Source organism: Myotis davidii, unplaced genomic scaffold (assembly GCF_000327345.1).
Source record: "Myotis davidii unplaced genomic scaffold, ASM32734v1 scaffold328, whole genome shotgun sequence".
Classification (NCBI taxonomy): Eukaryota; Metazoa; Chordata; class Mammalia; order Chiroptera; family Vespertilionidae; genus Myotis; species Myotis davidii.
In genome coordinates, this window is record NW_006300373.1 from 2545545 (window position 1) to 2566935 (window position 21391).

Consider the following 21391-nt stretch of genomic DNA (forward strand, 5'->3'; position numbering starts at 1 on the left):
CATCATGACATGAGCAGTTTTTCATAGCTTTCGGTATTCCCTGGAACACGATTGTTCATAGAAAGAGAATTCCCGTCTATCGATAGGCCGTATTTATTTAACTTTCCTCCTAGTGTCTCACATCTAGGTCATTGCCTCTTTTTTCCGTATGTAACACGCTGGGGTGACTGTCCGGGTCTGAAAAATGTGTGTGCATCCCCGTCGGACAGCCTCTGAGACAACGGGATCGCCGGGTTAAAGCGTATGCGCATTTTTAAGGCCTCTGACACGCATGCCAAAATGTTCTTCCCGAAGGCTGAACCAATCATAGTGGGTCCCCCAGCCGTCTGTGGGCACGTGCCTGCTGCCCTCCGCCTTCGCAGCCCTGGAAAGAGCGTGTGTGTTTGTGTGCGTGTGTGTGTGCGCGTGTGCGTGTGCGCGCGCGCGCATGTGAACTGTTCCAATTTGGTCGAGTAGGAAGATAGTATCTTCCTGATTTCATTTTCATTCTTTTGATTGCTGGGGAGGTGGGAGTATTTTCTTACAGGGAAATGCCTATTTCTGTTTCTCTGGTGAAATATTTGTCCATGTCTCTTGCCCGCTTTTATCGGGATGGTTGGCTTTTTCTCACTGATCGGCAGATTTTTTTTTCTTTTTAATTAGGAATTGTGGCCCCTTTCCGTGGGTAATCAAATTCCATTGTTCTAGATCACCAGGTTGGATTTTACATGTAGACACTGAGTTCTGTTTGTAATATCTGCTACTGATGGCCATGTCATTAATGTACTTTTAAAAGAAAAATGGCCACTCGGCCTCCGCTAAAAGAGAGATATGAGAAAGAATCTGACAGCGTCAATCCAGCTCGCGGTAACCCTCCCGGGACACCACCGGCATTTTATTACAGTTGTCAAAAAAAAAACCCAAACCCAATAACGGTATTGTTTTGATCATTGCGATCCGGCCACAGATCAACTGAGCAATTAAAATCTCTAAATAACATTCTCGGAATTGTCAAACAAAGGATTCGCTCCCAACGGGAAGGACTGTTTTGTTTGTGTGGGTTTTTTTTTTTTCTTTTTTAAGAAGATGGTTTTCTCTGCAGTGTCCGTGCCAGTAAATGGTTGCACTAATTGGAATATACAGAGGGACTCTGCCCGTTTAACAATGCGTGACATCCTAATAAGACTGCCTCTCTTCTGATGAAAGGTGATGCTGCCGCTCGCTTCTGGTCCTCACGGGCTCGGGTGTCTAATTTTCCCAGACAAGCAGGACTTAACATCAATATCCCTGGGCCTGGAAATCCATCCGCTGGGATGCAGGCGCTGAGCCCCCGGCCGGGTGGTGATGGCTTTATGATGGCTCGTGTGTATTTACAGTGTGTTTAAAAGACTCTTTTTAATTATCATTTGAGTGACAAAGCTTAATCTTTCTATCTTTAGCTGCACCTCCTGCTGATGGATGTTTGTTAGGTAACTAGAAAGCGGGAAATTTCGCAAAGGCAGAGCTCTCTGCCGGTAATAAGACCGAGGAGTCAACAGACATTAACCTGCCTCTCTCCTCTCCGGGAGAATAAAGGGGCGCGTTATAACGGCATTTTATTACAGTTGTCAAAAAAAAAACCCAAACCCAATAACGGTATTGTTTTGATCATTGCGATCCGGCCACAGATCAACTGAGCAATTAAAATCTCTAAATAACATTCTCTGAATTGTCAAACAAAGGATTCGCTCCCAGCGGGAAGGACTGTTTTGTTTGTGTGGGGTTTTTTTTTTCTTTTTTAAGAAGATGGTTTTCTCTGCAGTGTCCGTGCCAGTAAATGGTTGCACTAATTGGAATATACAGAGGGACTCTGCCCGTTTAACAATGCGTGACATCCTAATAAGACTGCCTCTCTTCTGATGAAAGGTGATGCTGCCGCTCGCTTCTGGTCCTCACGGGCTCGGGTGTCTTTTTGTGACGTGTCCTAAGTGAACATCTTAGAAGAAACGAAGCTGCTTTCTCTCCTGCGTCTCTCCCGGATGCAACATGGTTTCTTAAATGCAGGCCAGCAGATTCTTGGCTTCTTGTTGTTTTTAGTTAAGTACTTGGAATAATATATTGGAGGGGAATAGAAAAGGGTCGCATGAAATGCATATTAAACCGCTCATTCCAAATCCCACTTGTCTGCCGTGTGAAGCCAGATTCCCCCCATCCCTCCTCATCCTCCCCTCCCACCCCCCACCCATCAGTAGACATTAACCTGCCTCTCTCCTCTCCGCGAGAATAAAGGGGGCGCGTTTTAAAGCCCCGGGAGGCGGCCCCGGTTTTGTGAAGCGGCGTCCTAGGCCCACAGAACAGCTACGCAGAAGTGGGCAGCATCCGCACTGCACACAGCGGGCAGGAACGGGAAAGAAGAACAGAAAACCATTGGAATGCTGCGCTTCGAACACAGCGATCTAAACCCTCCCCCTTGAAACCATGTTCTGTGCATTTCATGTGCACATATATGGTGCGTTTATGCATATACGTGTACACACATGTAGATATGAACACATATATGCAGTGTCTAGATTACATGCATATAAATTACCATGAGGAGTCAAGGCCCGCGTGTGATTGAATCCTGACTTTGTCAGATGCGAAGGGCTAAATAAACAGGATGCGATCCTTATTTAGCCCGGCCTGGCCCACCTGGAAGTGCCTCTTTCATGCTATTTCATTAGAGACCGGGAGGAGGGCCGGGGTTATTATTCCTCGCTGCAAACGAGCCAGGGCACCGTGTTAATATCGGATGCTCGGGCTTTAGAATTAAATATTGAACCTCTGTCTTGAGCTTCCAGAGTGATGGGCACCACCACCACCCTCTCTGAGAGCTCTTGTTTCATATAATAATCGGTCGAGTTTTTAAGCAAAAGCAGAAGCATTTCGCTGGCCCGTGTGGTTATCGACACATGTGATTAACCGATAAAGTGAATGAGCACCATCATCATCATCACCTATAAAGGAACCCCAGGCTGCCTGAGGCGCCTCTCAAAAAAAAAAGAAGATCTTGAAGGCCCGGATTGATTTGCAGATTCCGGGGATGTTGAAGGCTCCGGTTGTGCCTGGCTAAGATAAGGGCTCTGCATTAGACTGCCCCGGAGAAAGCCCTCACGCGGCCAGCTGGTTTTATTGACGTCTGAGAACTGAAGACCACACATTCTGCTCCCGGGCAATACATGTCCTAGGACAGGGACATCACGATGGCCGAAGCCGCCTGTGGGAGCCCCGTAGACCAGCGTGGAGTCCAGTAAAGCTGCAGACCCCAGGCCAAGCCCGGCGCCTGCAGAGTGAGTGGCCCCTGCTTTGGCCTCAACATGGGTGAGCTTGGCTGCGTGTGCAGCTCATTCTTTCCCTTGGGCGGTTTCTCCAGCATCACCAGTGCGTCCTGCTCAAGGCCAAGGGCGCATCCCCAGCCACCACGCTGCCGCCCACAGCAACATGAGGCTCCTGTGATCGCGGCCCTGTTCAGCCAGATGGGAAGGAGAGCCCGCCGGGTCAGGCAGGCGGCATTCGCATCCCGGGAAATCATCGAAGGCAAAGGACGGGGAGCTGCGAAAGGCACAGAGTGAGGGCGCAGGTCAGCGAGGGTTGGGTATTGAGAGCTGTGTCGGAAGGAAGATGCCAGTCAGGTCTGGAGGCCGCAATGGTAGGCAGTTGGATCAAGAGTCCAGATGAACGGATTTGGGAAGAGAAGATCAAAGACTCATACAAAGTGCTGGACCAAAGGGGTCAGGAAACCAGACAAGGGTGTCTTGACAATAAAAGAGTCAAAATCGAGTTAAGAGCTAGGCCGTGATGTGACGTACCAAGGTGGGGCAGTGGGACACGTCCACCCCAAATCCCCGTCCCTGCCAGGTGCCGGCGTTAAAGGGCCCACTGTCCATAGATTTAGAACAATAATAAAACCGACAAGAGTCCGTCTGCTTTTCCTGAGCACCATTCTCTGTCCATTCTGAACAGTGTCCGTGGGAGAATACACCTCTCTAAAAAGATCTTCTGTTGGCCTGGCCGGTGTGGCTCAGTGGTTGAGCGTCAACCTATGAACGAGGAGATCACAGTTCGATTCCCGGTCAGGGCACATGCCCGAGTTGCGGGCTCGATCCCCTGTGGGGAGCGTGCAGGAGGCAGCTGATCCATGATTCTCTGTCATCATTGATGTTCCTATCTCTCTCTCCCTCTCCTTTCCTCTCTGAAATCAATAAAAAATGTATTTTTAAAAAAATCTTTTGTTAGTCTAATTTCTATATAATTTCTGAATTACTCCTGAAGTTTACATATATATATATACACATATATACATATATGTGCATATGTATATATACATATATGTTACAAATGAACACATTATAGTAACAGACCCTTTAGTAAACATTGCATGCATGCAGTCAGCAACTGGCACGCATACCCTGAACCACACCTATTCATTTCCAGAGGAAGTTCATGACCACAGGGAATCGGCTGTCCTCTCTTCACATGCAATCCGTGTCTTCAGCCACGACGGTGCCACGCCGTCCTGCATTGAGACTGCGGCTTGGAGATAAGCAGCGATGGACGGTGATTAAGACAAAGACACAACAGCAGGGATGCCTCAGCCACCGAACCGTGGGACCACTTGACATTACTGTTTAAGATTTAAAACAGCGAAACGTTTTACCAACTACTCTGGGTAACATTTTTATTTATTAGGGGAACATTTTATCTTTCTCCATAAAATATTTGACTGAATTTGAAGATTTAAAGTACGTTGAAATGTATTCTTTAGTGTTCCATCGATCATTTTCAACGAATCGATCAAGAAAATCAAAAGGAATCCAGAGATGTCACTCAGAAGTCCAGATGGTCTCATTGTTCCTGAGACGAATTTTGTTTTCAGGCCTCCCTCGGATGCCAGCGCTCGGGGTCTGGGCCACGGTGGCCAAGCTGCCGGCACTTCGGGGACTGACTCGCAGCTACACCAAGAGGCCTGAGCTGGGTTACACACACACACACACACACACCCCGCCCTCCCCCCTGCCCCGCCCCAGCTCTGTTCATCGGAGAAATGGCTGCGATCGGATTCTCCCTACATCACGAAGGGGCAGGGGAACTCAGCAAAGGGGCGTGGCCCAGAGAAACCCGGTCTGGACTGTTGAGTCAGGGGTGACACGCTCCATCCGCACTGCTCAGCTCCCTCTAGGAAGCCTGGGTGTTTCACACACGTTGTTACACTTTTGTTGTTGTTGTTAATCCTCACCCGAGGATATTTTTCCATTGATTTTTAGGGAGAGTGGAGGGGAGAGGGAGAGACAGAGAGAGAGAAACATCCATCTGAGTGCGACACATCGATTGGTTGCTTCCCACACGTTGCCCTGACCAGGGCCAGGAATCGAGCCTGCAACCCGGGCCTGTGCCCTTGACCGGAATCGAACCCGGGACTCTTCAGTCCACAGGCCGACGCTCTATCCACTGAGCCAAGCCGGCCAGGGCTGTTTCACCCCCTTTGGGTGAGCAGATTTCCACTGAATCTTGCTCAAGAGGCCGGAACCTTAGGAGCGAGCCTGCCATGGGGACCAGCACCTCCACCAACACCGAACGTGTATGTAGGAAACGCGACCTCAGAGAATCGCCATGCTGAGTGGAGCTGGGGCTCGGGGAGCCCCGTCCCCGAAAGCTGCCTTGGGTGAAGACGTGAGAAGAGGAGGAGTCAGAACAACTCAAAACGCCCTTAACATCGTCTTCCTCTGCGCTCTGGGTCACGCGGGATCCGTGAATTTATTCGGCTCCTCCGACGGATCCGTACTCCCATGAGGTTAGGGGAGAGCCCTGTCTCTGGTACAGGGTTTGCCGATCGATCGTCTCCAAGGGAAAAATCGGGGTTAGATTTCACAGTTGTCAGGGCCCTATTGTTTCTCATGCAACGTTAGGAATCCTTAAGCGTCCGTTTCTGATGATAAGCAATTTTCCGTTTAAAAACTTGATCCGGTGGGAGGGGTTCTTTCTCCCGCCTTCCCTCAGGTTCAAGGCCCCATTTTGGAAACCTCTAAAGCAGAGGTTCTCAACCTGGGTCACGACCCCTTTGGCGGTCGAACGACCCTTTCACAGGGGTCACCTAACACCATCCTGCAGATCAGATATTTACAGGACGATTCATAACAGTAGCAACAGTACAGTTATGAAGTAGCCACGAAAATAATTTTATGGTTGGGTCACAACATGAGGAGCTGTATTTAAAGGGCCAGAAGGTTGAGAACCACTGGTCTAAAGACAAACTCGATGAGAAGGAGAGAGGGTGGCCGAGTGGTAGCTGCTGTTTTCATTGGGTTTGCTTTCTCAGTCAATCCTTGAAGGCAACACGTCCCGTACCTATATTTCCTTCCCGGTATAAAGGAGCGGGCACTCCGAAATGTATTTTTGAAATTGTGATTATGTTACCGTGGTTTCTATGTTCCGTAGATTAGATTTTTATTAAGGGTATTATTAAATAACTGGTGTTTCACCAACATCTAATTAAATCTTCTCTCTAAATGGAACAGAAAATTATGGGCGAAAAGAAAGCATTTGCAGCAGACTTTATTACAGATAAGACTTTTATTTGTTCATCTCAAGAATTTGAGATCAAATTTACAAGCAGCATCCTCATCAAATTTCTTCTCTGGGCGGCTGAGCCCGGGCCCCTTGAAAGCGGCCCATTATCCACCCCCCTCCCCAGCCCCTGCCCTCCCCCCCGTATCCCAGGGTCCCTCCCAGTCCTTGGCAGCACGCCCACTGTTTAAGGTTACTTTCATTAATTAACCGAAAGTTAATTTCTTTGCAAGCAAAATCTCTGATCTCATTATGTTGTCTGGAAAGCCGAAAGCCTCAGGTTTTCTGGGCCCCTTTGATGGCACAAGGAGAAAGCAAGCTCTTTATCTGCAGGGAGACTGTCCCCGGGGGTTCATTTAACAGTCCTCGAGATGGTGACGGCCCCGCCAGGCGGGCTGCCATCTCCATCCGCTGTAGAGAGCTTTGGCCTTGCCGTGGCCAGAGAGCCCGGTGTCGGGACGGACGTGGATGCAGGGATCTGTGTCCTAGTAAGTCCCCCATGTTCCCTATCCAAGACCCGTGTTTAAACCCCCATATCCTGTCCCCCGTCCCCTGCCCGAGAGCAGAGCAAACATCCCGCCTGCGTGCCTTCCCCCGCGGCCACGGCCCAGCCTTCTTCTTCCCGGCGCTTTGGGAGTCTTTCTCGGGGGTGGACATTTCACGTGTGGCGTCCACTGCATTCGACGAGCTGTCCTGTGCTCCGTGGCTGGGAGTGAGGCAGCCCGGATGGGACGCAGAGTCCTGGGAAGGGGGTTGGAGCCCGCAGGCCTGGATTTGAGTCCCATTCTCTCCTGTGACCGGCCCCGTGTCCTTGCCCGAGTTATTGAACCCCGAACCCCAAAACTTGAAACGATTGCATGCGAGTTACGACAATGAAATAGACAAACTGGCGCACAGCGGGTGCCGAGTCCCCTTCCCTCGACCGTCTGTAGTGGCTGCACATGCGTTCTAGATGCAGGCTTCCTTCTGATATTTGGGGGGCTGGCCTCTCGCTTGCTACACCAAAAGGAGCGGTTTGGGGGAGCTGCCCGGACTCCCGAGAGCGTGTTCGGCGCGGGTTCGATGAGCTGGGCTCCGTGTGGCCCCGGGCGATGTTCCGTTACAGGCCCCGGGGACATGAGCACTGTACTCTCCTTGTCTCTCCGAGTCAGCGTCACCCTCCGCCCTGCAATCCGGTTGCTTTCTGGAGCATTAAATTCTGTGAGTGGAGAGCCAGCCGCCAGGGGCAGGTCACACAGAGGGGACAGGTCTCCTCGGTGGCTCAGGCCTCAGGAGCCCTCCCGGTACACAGAGAAGCCATTTGCATCCCACTGGGTCCAGCCAGGTTGCAGACACAGCTGCGATTTACAGAGCTCGGGGCAGGGGTGGGGGGAGCCGGAGGTCTGCGGAGAGGGGGTCCCACACACCCGGAGCTGCTGTTGCCGGCGCTGGGGAGACGGGGTCTGTGCCCCGCGCAGAGGTCACCTGTGCCCGTTCCTAATCAGGGAGGCCATGGTCTCAATGCGAGCAGCTCCGAGTCACTGGGGCAGAAAATTCCAGGCCTTGGGAAGAAGCACCCTGGGCCTCCAGAGCCCCATGCAGCAGCCAGAGGTCCCAGGTAATGTGCTGGCCAACGTCCTGCCCCCTCCGGTGCCTCTCTCATGGCTCCCCCATGCTTTTAGGCAGAAAGACCGCCCGTGCTATCGATCAGTCGACCTGAGAACCCAGCAGGCTCCCCTGTGTGCTAAGGCTCCTGCCCTGGGATGGCCCTAAGTGCGGGCAGAGCGAGGCTTCTGCGGGGGGAGCTCTCCGAGGACCTCGCTCAGACCCTGCTGCCTCGCTGCAGCGGCCACAGGCACGCCACTCCGATCATCCTCTCGGCCGTCACACGGAGCCCTGCCCGAGCCCATTTCCCCAGCCGTCCCTCGTTCCCAGCCCCACTGTGGACTGGAAAACACACACCTTGACTTCTGCATCAGGCCTCTAGGGTCTCTTTTTTTTTTTTTAAATATATCTTATTGATTTTTTTACAGAGAGGAAGGGAGAGAGATAGAGAGTCAGAAACATCGATGAGAGAGAAACATCGATCAGCTGCCTCCTGCACACCCCCACTGGGTATGTGCCTGCAACCAAGGTACATGCCCCCAACCGGAATCGAACCCGGGACCTCTCAGTCCGCAGGCTGACGCTCTATCCACTGAGCCAACCCGGTTTCGGCCCTCTAGGGTCTCTTGATGTCTTCGCATGTATTCCATTTACATGTTTAGATTTTTATTTTATTTTTTTACAATATACTAGAGGCCCGATGCACGAGATTCGTGCAAGAGTAGGCCTTCCTTCCCCCAGCTGCTGGCACCGGCTTCCCTCCGGCACCCAGGACCGTGGCTGCTTCCTTCCTCCAGACACCCACAGGCACCTGGGACCCGAGCTGGCTTTGCTCGGGCCTTTAATTTCGTCTTCTGCTGTGAGTACACTCCATTCTCTTCCTCTTCCCCTCCTTCCCATGCCATCCATGGCAAAAACCCTATGTGCCCTTTTCCTTGTCCCATACCCATCGTTAAACATTCCATCAGCCATCCGTCATTTAAAAAAAAATCCAAAGCAACTTTATGAAAGGTCTATGATTCCTGACATGTTAGGTATCAGGGAAGGGTGGCCTGAGGCCGGGGCCGAGGCGTTACCTAGAAGGAGGATAGTGGTGATGGACAACCCAGCCCCACGTCCTTGAAGTCTGTGTGTACGTTGCGCATTTCACGCCCAGTCTGGAATAGCCGGAAACAGATCCCTCTGATCCGCCGGCTTTAGGTTGTTACTCATCCCACCCTCTCTCTGGCCTGAGTCTCTGAGTTCTTCAGCCTTGTTGAAAGGGATTAAAGGGCCCGGCCCGTGTAGCTCAGTGGTTGAGCGTCGACCTATGAACCGGGAAGTCATGGTTTGATTCCCGGTCCGGGCACATGCCCAGGGTTCTGGGCTCGATCCCTAGTAGGGAGCATGCAGGAGGCAGCCCATTCCATGGTTCTCTCTCATCGTTGATGTTTCTGCCTCTCCCCTCCCTGCCTCTCTGAAATCAATAAAAAAATAATTAAAAAGAAAGAAAGGGCATGAAGGTGTCCTTGGAGACCCCAGCTACCATGTGGGTAAATTCTGCCCTCAGTGGGTCTGTGTGTCCGTCTATTCTGCATCCCAGGTTACCGTGCTCGACACCCGTCGCGTTCTCCGCCTGGTACGGAGCAGGCAGGGTGGCACCTTTAATCCCTTTTGCAAAACAAGGACAGCACGGCCTCCAACCTCAGAACGTGGAGCCTCATTCAGATTTTTTATTTTTAAAGTGAAAAACGAATCCTAAACACCTGAGAGATGAGGTTCCTAATGGGAGCCCCAAGGAGTTTCTTTAACCTGGGAACAGTCCTACCCCACAATTATATACCATTTCACGCTTGACTGGAGCTGTTCTTTGAGCAGAAAATGACCATTTTTCTGCTCGCACCAAATGAAGCAGGAGACCCACATATCCGGCCGCAGCACACGGCCGGCTCGTCTAGGCAGCCCGCTTATAATCAGCGCACTCCATGGCCAGGGCATGGCAGGATCAAAAGAGTTAATAATTGGATCCTGCCCACAGTGACCACACAATTAAGGGCGAGATGAGCAGAGATGAAAAATTTATTGTGAAAACGCAACGCCGGCCTGCACAACAGAACGATTTCACCGAGCAGTAATTTCGCCATAATCCTAACGATCAACCCTATTTCACTAATAATGGGAGAGAAAGAAACTAATTGCAGGGAGGATGGGACAGATCTTTTTTAATCTGCATTGTCATCCCAACTAAGTCCCGGCCCATCTGTATTAACCTTGGCTGACAGAGTCACCTGATGGACATAATTTCTTATAATTTAGCAGCCATGGATCTAACCTTTCTTCATCAAATATTCATAAAGGCAGGATTCTCAATGATTTTCTGTCTCTCCTCATATTTACAGCTTGTTGTCTTCTTCCTTTTTACAGTAATTTGGACACAATTGAAGTCAAATGGAATTAAGGTTAAATGCCTTTCGCAACCAAGGTGCCTAAAAGCAAAGCTTATTAGGGGAGGGTGGCGAACCGGAGGGGGGGACCTCGTGTTCCCAAGACCCTCGGCATCTCTGAGGCGTTCCAGGAGCCTGCTCTCCCCCTAAAAGCTAAAAAAAATAGAGCCAGCTGGGGAAGAAAATGCATTCTTACCCTAGCTGGTTTGTGTCTAGAGCATCGGCCTGGGGTCTGAAGAGCCCCGGGTTTGATTCTGGTCAAGGGCATGTACACAGGGTTGCGGGCTCGATCCCCAGTGTGGGGTGTTCAGGAAGCAGCGGTCAGTGGTTCTCTCTCATCATTGATCTTTCTCTCTCTTTCTCTCTCCCTCTCCCTTCCTCTCTGAAATCAGTAAAAAAAAAAGAAAAAAAATTATAAAGAAAATGTCCTTCTCACGGCCTGCTTCAGTATAAGCTCTTCCAGGCCTGCTGGGCACGGACCCCAGAGCTGAGCTCAGTCCGACACCCCGCGTTCCCGTCCTCAGTGCCCGCTGGGGACCCAGGCTGGGTGGCCAGGCCCTGTGGGAGCCTGTGTGCCCAGAGGGCAGAGAAACGTGCCGGGGGCTGTGACGGTGGACAGGGAGAAGGGCTGGTGCAGCTCCTTAGAGAGCAACCCTGAGTAGCCGACACCATTCCCGAGAGCCTTTTTGGTAGAAAAACATCTGTGTCCACTTTGCATCTTGGTTGCTTGGACAGCTTAAGAGACGCGTAGATGAGACGTTTTACAAAGCTCAGGTGTTCATCCTCTTATTGTCGCTCCTCCCCTGCCAGCCTTGGGTTTCGGGGGATGATGGGAAATTGGTGAAGGTGAGAAAGAACCCCCTTCTCCTCCTCCGGGCCTCGGGTGACCCTACCTTTACGGTGTTGGTAAGTTATAAACTCACCCCGAGGTGCAGAAGAATTGTCTTACCCACGTGGCGTCTAAGTGCTGTGTTGCCGGAGCCGAGAATGCACTAATCACCGAGTTCCCAGAGTTCTGACTGGTAGCCAAAAACATTAGGACTGAAAGCAGTTATATTCTGGGAGGACGGAGCCCCATCCCCAGCTAAAGTATGTTGTTTCCTTCACCATCAGTTAGTATCATTACCTACCGTGAATCACACAAGTTTGGCACAGATAGGAAATTTTAAACTTGGCAAAGTCCTCCTTGACCTCTCACCCCCCATCTCAGACCTTGCTTCCCGCACTCCGGAGCGTCATTCCATGCAGGCGCCGTCCTCAGTTCTCGGTTTTCACCGATGCAGAACCTCTCTCTCTACTTGACAACACCCAATGTGGAGTTGTTCCCCAAACCGAACAGTAATTAGTGTGATTTTAAAAAACGTTCCGGCATCTTTACTTGACACTGGGCGTGTCCGCTCTGTGCTTCTGCTCATAGATCAGACGGTAGAGGCGCCTTCGTTCTCCCACTCACCCCCAGGGGATTGGGGGGCGTCTGGGCCCCTGTCCACTCCGTCTTTAGGGAGGAGAGTGTCGGAGATCCCCAGTGACACTTTTCACGGGGCTTGCCCCTCAGCCCTTCTGGCAACCTTTTCGGATCCTTTCGAAGAGTTTCCTGCCTCCTTCTATTACATGTGCAAGAGGCCGAGACGTGGTGATTAAGACCATCCGTGCATGCTTGCCCTACCTGGAAAACCTTCACTAACATCATCAGGGACGCCTCTCTAAAAAACGAGTCTTAGCAGGGAGGGCAAACAGAGAACATGCAGGGGCCACATAGGAGGAAGCCAGCATAGGGGTGGGGCTTCCCCGACAGGCGGTCACAGCTCAGGTGACACGGTCTGACCTTCGGTATAACGGAGTCTGTGTCACAAGAAACTCGCCATAACCGTGTTGTTGCATCACAAGCTTTACGTGGGCGTTTCCGACAGCTGCTCACCATCCCCCGCCCCGCCCCACCCCACTCCACCCCCAACATGGAACTCACAGGCATTGGGAGCGTCTGCTTATTCGTGGGGCACGCAGGATGCCCGTGTCTCCTGGCTGTTTCTGTCCTTACCCTCAGAAGGGAGACGTGGCTCGTTAGAATTACACACTAAAGAAGTACTTTGAGCTATCGGGTCAGTGTAAACCCTCTCAACGCTGTATGTGGAAATGCCAGCAGGCTGTAAAACCAGTGACTGGAACCACCTCAGTCCCACATAGATAATGACATCGTGCATAACTGTTCACGATTTGAAAAACTGGAAACAGCCTACATGCCACATTGTGGGAGATAATACAAATCGCTGGTAGATTCTCTACTGTGAACGTCTCTGAACAAGGAAGTAGAATAAAACAGGCCGGAAGGTGACCTGCCTCAGGCCTCTCGTTCCCAGATGCCTCCGTCGTCCTTTCGTTCCTGGTGGCCGCCTGAGTTTTGGCGAATGAGAAGGCAGCTGGGATCCACCGAGGGGCCCAGGGTGCTTTCCCTGCACAGATGGACACTCGAGTCTGCGCCTCTCCCTGGCACGCGGCGAGGACGCAGCCTCGCTCATTTTTTCTCGAAGGAAGAAGCCTTCTTCCTGGGCCAACGGCTCCAAGACCAGGCGGCCGGTGCTGGCGCATGCTGCATGTTTCCTGGATGGAACCTGGGCTCTGGGGCTGCCTCCGCATGACAGGGGCACAGTGCCCCTTCAGGGCCCTCCCCAAGGTCACCCCACGAGCAAACGCTGGTGCTGGGAGGATGGGAATCACCCCAGACAGCGAGGGAAGGACAGGCCCAAGCTTCCCGAGCCCCGAAGCCTGAGTCTTTGTACCAGCCCGGGGAGGGCCGGGGGTACGCACTGTAAGCAGTGAACGGATAACGGCTTGCCTCTCACCCGGAGCTGTCCTCAGAGATGGGAAAGCTGTCCGTGCGATGATTAATGGATAAACCCGCCAGTTAACCCGCAGTTTGGAGGTCGTGCGGCAACCCTAAGGCGTCTCTCTAGCAACGTGTCCCTCCCGTCCAGGGCACCGACGGGCTTTGTCCACGGGCTACATCGCTAGCGGCTCGCCTGGACTTCCGTGGGAGGGCGGCAGAACTGGGTCTGCGATCTAGCAAAGTGCAGTTTTTAAAAAAGCCTTTCAGACCAAGTCATCTTAGACACGAGGCCGGCACTGACCCAGGGGCCCGCCCGCCCGGCCGGCCGGCCGTGGCTCTCAGCGTCTAGGATTACCCACCCTCCCCAGCGGAACCCACGGCCCCGAGAAGAAAAGGAGCAGCGTCCATTGCCTGGCAGCTGAGCCGTGCAGAATGATACCCATCAGGTGAACTCGGGAGCCCAGTGAGGCCTGGAGTGCTTTCGTCTCTTCTCTCCCAGCGCCAAGGGGGCCAGAGTCAAAGGCACCAGCGACCAGGATCAGAGCCTTCCCTCCTCTCAGCCCCTGGGGCGTGGCCGCCGGGCAGGGGAGAGCCTTCAGGAGGATGTGTCTGCTTCACCCCCCGAGACCCTTGTCGGTTGAGCTTAGAAGTTCACCTTCTCGAATGACCTCATTCTTGGAAACGTTCGAGGCTTTCGCTCCCTACACAGCCCTTCCGTAGGTTCCCGTTTTATTTTATTTTTTAAAATATGTTTTAATTGATTTCAGAGAGGAAGGGAGAGGGAGATAGAAACATCCATGATGAGAGAGAGTCATTGATCAGCTGCCTCCTGCATGCCCCCTACTGGGTATCGAGCACGCAACCTGGGCATGTGCCCTGACCGGGAATCAAACCGTGACCTCCTGGTTCATAGGTTGAGGCTCCACCACTGAGCCACGCCGGCCGGGCCTATGCTGTTATCTTACTGGAGGGAGGCCTCAGGGATTGGATCGTGGGGAAGCGGTGACCGGAAGGATGGGGAGAAGCCACGGGGATAGACCAGGGGAAAAGCGTTCCAGGTGAAAGACACGGAGACGCCGATGCCTGAGAGTGCTCTCTGCTCTCTGCCTGTTCGAGGAGGAGCCAGCAGGACAGGAGCCAAGTGACCAGCAGGACACAGGAAGGAGAGAAGGTCCCGGAATCAGGGGCAGGGACCGGGCAGATGCCGGGGACGTGCGGAACCTTGACTTCTACTCAGCTTTGAAATCGGTGCACGGCTTGCACTCAGCGGAAGGCCGGCATGTCCTCGACAAACGGGCATTTCATTTTGGCCCCGATTCTGAATGTGGACTTCCCCGCCTTTGGGACGGGGCTGCCCTGAGTTTCCCACTGTGTGAGCAAACGTGCTCCCAGAGGAGGAGAGAAACAAAGGCCCAGCAGCCTCCCGCTCTGGAGAAGGTTCAGATGAACTTGGGAGATTTCCTCGGCGTCCAAAAGCCAGGTAAGCAGCCCGGCCGGCTGGTCAGCAGCTCAGGGGTTGGGCGTCCACTCGGGCACCAAGAGGTCTCTGGTTGGATTCCCAGTCAGGGCACATGCCCGTGTTGTGGGCTCAATCCCCAGCAGGGGGCGTGCAGGAGGCAGCCGATCCATACTGATGTTTCTCCTTGATGTTTCTGTCTCACCCTCTCCCTTCCTCTCTCAGAAATACATAAAAAAATATTTTTAAAAAAACAGTTAAGCAGAGCACACGGAAGTATTTCTAAAAACAGCAGTACAGCCCAAACCGGTTTGGCTCAGTGGATAGAGCGTCGGCCTGTGGACTGAAAGGTCCCAGGTTCGATTCCGGTCAAGGGCATGTACCTGGGTTGCGGGCACATCCCCAGTGGGAGATGTGCAGGAGGCAGCTGGTCGATGTTTCTCTCTCATCGATGTTTCTGACTTTCTATCTCTCTCCCTTCCTCTCTGTAAAAAATCAATAAAATATATTTTTAAAAAATAAAAAATAAAAAAAATAAAAACAGCAGTACAGTGGGAAGAGACTGTCAGTTGAGCAGATGGGGGCTGAGGGGAAAGGCTGATATCAACTCAGATTTATCTCCCAGCTCACAACTCCCGGGAGCATTCCAGTATGAGAGCAGCTGGCCCTTTGCTCATCCCTCAGGAGCGGGAGTGGGTGACGCTGCGTGGCAGTCTGTCTGTCTGTCTGTCTGTCAGTGGTTGACTTTACGGGAGAAAATCCTTTGTAGAAAACAGGCTCTAGTCTAGGTGTTCATGGGATTTCTCCGTGACACCTGCTCCTTCCACGGGTAACGAAGTTCCTGGAAGCCAGTGGTGTGGCCTCTTCCCTCTCATTTCCACGACTGTGCATTACCGACGTGACTCCCACTACCTGAGTCTGAGTAAGTGGCATTGAACCAAACGGTCAAATATTGAAATCTCCAGCCCGGCCGGCGTGGCTCAGTGATTGAGCATCGACCTACGAACCAGGAGGTCACAGGTTTGTGTGGGCCGTGGGCTCGATCCCCAGTGTGGGGCGTGCAGGCAGCAGCCAGTCAACGATTCTCTCTCATCATTGAGGTTTCTCTCTCCCTTCCTCTCTAAAATCAATAAAAATTATTTTTTAAAATCTAAAGTCTTTTTTGTAAGAAGAAATGTTTTTAAATAACACGATGGTGCATCTAAAAAAAAAAAACAAAACAACCACAGCTGCCTTGAATTTCGGATGGTTAAGTTATTCTGGAATCCTTCTGAAGTCTGAGACCGTCTCCTGCGAACCTGACTTAAGTTTCAGGCAACAAGGAAGTCCTGGGGTTTGGGAGGGGTTATCTTTTGTCCATCACGCTCCTTTGTGGGGTGCCGTGCTGACAGAGGACTGCGGAGAGGCCGTATTCTGTGGCCGAGAGGAGGTCTCGCCATTACCCGGTGGGGATTTGGTTCCAGTAATTGCATCAAATTGGACCGTCTGCCCTGTCGCAGGTACAGCATCCATATCGCTCATTAAGCCCCACGCCGGCCCGCCTCCCCTCCCAGCGGCCGAGGCACGGGCGGAATACATTTTCCTCCAAAGTGTTTGTTTTCATTGTTGCCCTTTAAAAATAATGAGCTCATTCTATTCCCTGGCAAGGAACGTTACCCTAGACCGCTTTGAAATCGTATATCTTTTGTCCAGCCCGTTTCGGCCGTGGTTCCATAGCTTTGTGAGCCGGGGAACCCAACCCGGCCGCGCCGAAAGCGCCCGTCCGAGCTGCCGCAGACTCCTCGCCGAGACTCGCCGGGCCTACTTGACCTTTACATTGTCAGCCGGCCAGGGAGAAGGCAGGCAGGTTTCAGGTGACCCTATCCTGTGACCAGAGATCAGAGGTCAGCAGCTCCTAAAGGCGCGGCCCTCAACGTGGCCCATTCATCGCCCTCATTATGGAACCGACGGGCCGACAAATGAACCCAGCCCGGGGCTACGACCGTTCTCAGCCCCCCACCTCCCGGACCTACACCCCAGCGGAGGGCCAAGCGCTCTCACGTATTAAGTGGCTCCACGAGCCTGGGGGGGCCCTGATGGGGGGGCGGGGCGGGGAGGGCTCCGGAGGCCTGTGCTGTGGGCCGGATCCTTTGTGAGAGCCAACCTAAGGCTGGCCTTTGCCGAGATGGAGGTGCTGTCGGGAATTAGCTGCCACGTGATGTGAAACATCCTCCCCTTCCACCATCGGAATTGCTGTGGGGGACAGGATGCCCAGACTCACACCAGCCGGGGCAGTTTATGTTCGTAAAAGATGAACGTGTATCTCTTATTCCTATAGACTCTAGGCCAGCGGTTCTCAACCTTCCTAATGCCGCGACCTTTTAACACAGTTCTTCGTGTTGTGGGGACCCCCCATTTCACTGTTACAGATTGAACATAATGAAAGCATAGTGATTCATCACAACAACAATATGTAATTGTATATGTGTTTTCCGATGGTCTTAGGCGACCCCTGTTGAGAACCGCTGCTCTAGATGCTTATGTAAGAAAACGAGTCATCCGTCGTTGGCTATAATCATAGTCTTTGTAGAAATGTGAAGGGAAATAAAAAGCTTTCCTGTTTTCCCCGACGTGGTTTGGAATCTCCTGAAGATCTAACTTGGCCAAAGGAGCTACGTCGGCAGGGACAGGGCCCATTTGAGACCAAATGGGACTCCCCGGAAATGGGGGGGGGGTCTGGGGGCAGGGCAGCCATTCAGATGCCCAGGGTCTGGCCCCGCCCTCTCTCCCACTTCCCAAGGATTGACCGTGGGGGAGGCAGCCCTCACCCCGAACTGGGATCCGAGACCCCCCTCCCGTCTCTCTCGGGTTATGGTGAGAACCGAATGAACCTGTGTCGTGTGCTAAGACCCTTGGGGGCGTTTAAACAGCGCACAAAATGTCGCTGTCCTTCTCATCAAGCGTTGCTCTCTCCCTTCCCTGAAGGAACTCCCTCTTAGGGGTTCATTCCTCTTGTCTCCTCAGTGGCCCGTGCTTGTAATAATTCTCCATCAAGGTCTAGTTTCTTTGTACTTTTTTTTAAAGCTTGCTTCCCCCCTGACACACACACCCCCCGACGAATCTTGTAGCGGGACCCATTGCTCCTGACACCGTCCTTCATGGCCCCCTCGAGAGTGATGGGGATGTTACCTGTCCTTTATTTGCGGCAATATTTAGGGACGAGGAGGAAGACCGTATGTGTTTTCTTAAAATCGATGGCCAAAGCATTACTATAAAACCTATCGATTCAGAACCACGGAGCCCGGCGTTCGTCACCCCGTCTGTGAAGTGATGCAAGGAGGGAAGGAGTGTCTCCCTTGACCTCTGCATTAACCTCGTATCGACGGCTTGCATACCCCTAATTAACACACACTTCAGCTAAAGTGGTTAATCCCGGCAGGGCGGCCAGTGTCCACTAATGTAGCCGCGGCCCTGGTCAGCCGGATCTAAGTGTGGCCCCGGGGGAGATCCGAGGGCGGCGGCCCCCGGGAGTGACACCTGTGTGGGGGAGGGGACTCTCCAGGCAGTCTGCACAGGGGCCACCCACAGGACACCTGTCAACCGTTTCCCGTTACGTCACTAGGTCGATCCTTCAGGGAGAACCATTCCTAAGCAGTGAGAGTTTGTAGGGTGGGGGCCCAGGGGGTGACTTATCAAGTTCTTTGAATGGAAAGAGCATGAGTCTACATTATTTTTCCTTTGCTTCAGGAAAGGAACAGGGCTCCCGAGTAGATTCACGTTTATTCGCTAACCCGAAGCATTAAAAGGAAGGTTTTCCTTTAAGATGGGAGGTGAGAGGACAAGGTGGAAAGGGGGACCTATGACTTGCTTGCTGTTTAGCCGGGTTTGGAATGATCTGCTCTCCTCGGGAACCCTGGGCACAGTGTGTCCCTCTCTCTAGAAAGGTCCTCTCGTCCTGGCCAATCACACTGGCTTACTGTCACGCGAAGGTCTGTGTGGACGACACCGGCACGCTCTCGTTTCCTGGGTAATTTGTCCCAAGTAGGAACGTTATTTGAGCCCAAAGCCTAAGCCAGTGTTCCACGCTTTCACACCCAGACGAGCTCAGCCTACGCTGCACTCTGTCCGCATTCTGGTTTGGCAAGGAGACCATCCGCATCCACTCGGCAGGGGGGGCGGGAAGGCTCCACGCGTGGGGGAGCATGGCCGGCCCATCGCAGCCTGTGGGCTGGGGAGGCGTGTGCACCGCGGCCTCCGCAGACCTCTGCAGCAGGCTGTGAAATCTCTCGCACTTTCTCCAGGGGAGGGGCAGAACCCATTGACAGGTGAGAAAGCACCCCTATCGACTGTCTGCAAACCTCCTGATATTCTAGGTGGGTCAGCCCTCATCCAGCCGGCTGATCTGCCAACTGGGTTACTGTGTGCGCCCACCATTTTCCCGCTGCGGGAGGAGGTGCTCCGTTTGGAGTAACTTCCTATTGAGCAATGCTCTCTGAGTGAGCATCACTGGGCATCCCTCTCTGAGTGAGCATCATTGCACATCCCTCTCTGGTTCCCAGGCAGCGAAGAAAGCGCCATTTAAACAGCCCTGCCAGGCTCCTCTGTAATTAGCCTCGGCTCCCCTCGAGTATTAATTTCCTCCCATCGCTTTCATGTGACTTAGAGACCGTCTCTGGCCCTGGGGAGAGGCGCCCCGGGGACCGCGGCGGCGAGTGGCACCGTCTCCCACACCCACTCCCGCACAGGCGTCTGCAGAACGCACCCTCCGTTCCCGGTGCCGCGCGGGGCTTATCGGTGCAAACAGTTTAATATTTATGCTAAGAGGATTGTCCGACGCAGCTTCTGTTGCTTTAATTCTTGCTTTAAATAAATAATGAGAACATTTACACACGCGACTCTTCTCGGGGCCCCGGGGTCAGCTAATCTTATTATTTATGAAGTGATGTGCTACATAATAGTACTTAGCGCGTGTTAACAGACGCCATTATCAGCCGGCGCGGTGCGGGAGATGTATGGGCGGCTGTGTGTCATGTGTGGCGGCGGAGTGCCCGCGATGCCGGCCCCGCCATTAAGCACACAGGAGAGTAGGTGTTCAGCGGAAGTATGTGTTCCCGGGGGGAACCCCCTCCCCGTTGATAATGCCCCAGAGAAGGAGGCATCTCGGAGTCAGGAACCTTCCCTCCCATCAGGCTTGGAAATAGGTCCGTTCTTCGATCTCTTCGTGGTCAGTCCCACGCAAAAGACAAATGGTGGCCTGGCCACTTCTTAATTGGTTTAGAGAGCATGGGGTGGGGGGGAAGAACTCATAGAGTGGATGGTCCCCAACTTACGATGGCTTGACCTCTGATTTTTTTGTTGTTGTTGTTGTTATGATGGTGCAAAAGCGATGCGTATGAAAATCACTACAGGAGCTAGTCAGCACTTGGTGATGCAGCAGGCCAGGGGTCCTCAGACTACGGCCCGCAGGCCACATGCAAATACAAATATTGTATTTGTTCCTGTTTTGTTTTTTTACTTCAAAATAAGATATGTGCCGTGTGCATAGGAATTTGTTCACAGTTTTTTTTTAAACTATAGTCCGGCCCTCCAACACAGTAGGCTTTGTGTTGGAGGACCCTGCCCAGCTGGGGGCTCATGGCCGTGTTCTGAGCTAAGGTGGGCCAGGCTGAGCTAGGGCGTTCGGTAGGTTAGGTAGATCCCAGGTGTTTTCCACTTACAGTGTTTTCGATCATGATGGGTTTGACGGGACGTCGGCCCCTCCTAAGTCGGGGAGCACCCGTGTTTCTTTTCTGGGAACCCGCTGTCACCGCCATGTGGCCCGAAAGTATAAATTGTTTATTCTTGTTGTTGTTAATCCTCACTGAGGATATTTTTCCATTGAGTTTTAGACAGAGTGGAAGGGAGGGAAGAAGGGGGGGAGAGAGAGAGAGAGAAAGAGGGAGAGATGAGAAAGACACATCGATTAGTTGCGTCCCACACGAGCTCCGACCAAGGCCGGGGATCGAGCCTGCAACTGACATACATGCCCTTGACCGGAATGGGACCCGGGACCCTTCAGTCCGCAGGCCAATGCTCTACCCACTGAGCAACACCAGCCAGGGTGCAATTGTTCCTTCTTGATTGCAGCTTGCATTTCCTTCTCTCTGGTCCTCTGTTCTCTCCCAGATGAACAAAGCTAAAGCCACAGGGGCCTGGGCCAGACCCACGTCACATCCGCGGGCCCGCTGCCCCCCAGGGTGCGGGGTGGCCGCCGCCCCAACTCCTGCCTCCGACGCTAATTAATTCCCCGACCACCGATGAATAATCCACTTCATAAGAACCGTGATTTAAGGGTCCTCCTTGGGGAGTAGCTGCTGCTCGCCTCTTAATTTAATTTGGTAGCGGTTCCCCACGTCCTCATCAGCAGAAATGAATGCTAACCTCTATTTGCATAGCTCCCCATAAGCCCAGCTCTCCTGGGCGGGCCTGCTCTGCACACGGGGCAGCGGGACCCCCAGAGTCAGTCCCGGCCTGGCCCATTGTGTAATCTGCCCTCGGACGTTTCCAGGCAGTAAATTCAATTTC

The 21391-nt window shown here is 52.7% G+C and overlaps 1 protein-coding gene across 2 annotated transcripts in view; it reads left to right on the forward strand.

The window, feature by feature from the left end:
- FTO (fat mass and obesity associated) overlaps positions 1-21391 on the forward strand; it is a 282063-nt gene that overhangs the window by 259308 nt on the left and 1364 nt on the right. The gene's annotated exons all lie outside the window — the stretch shown is intronic.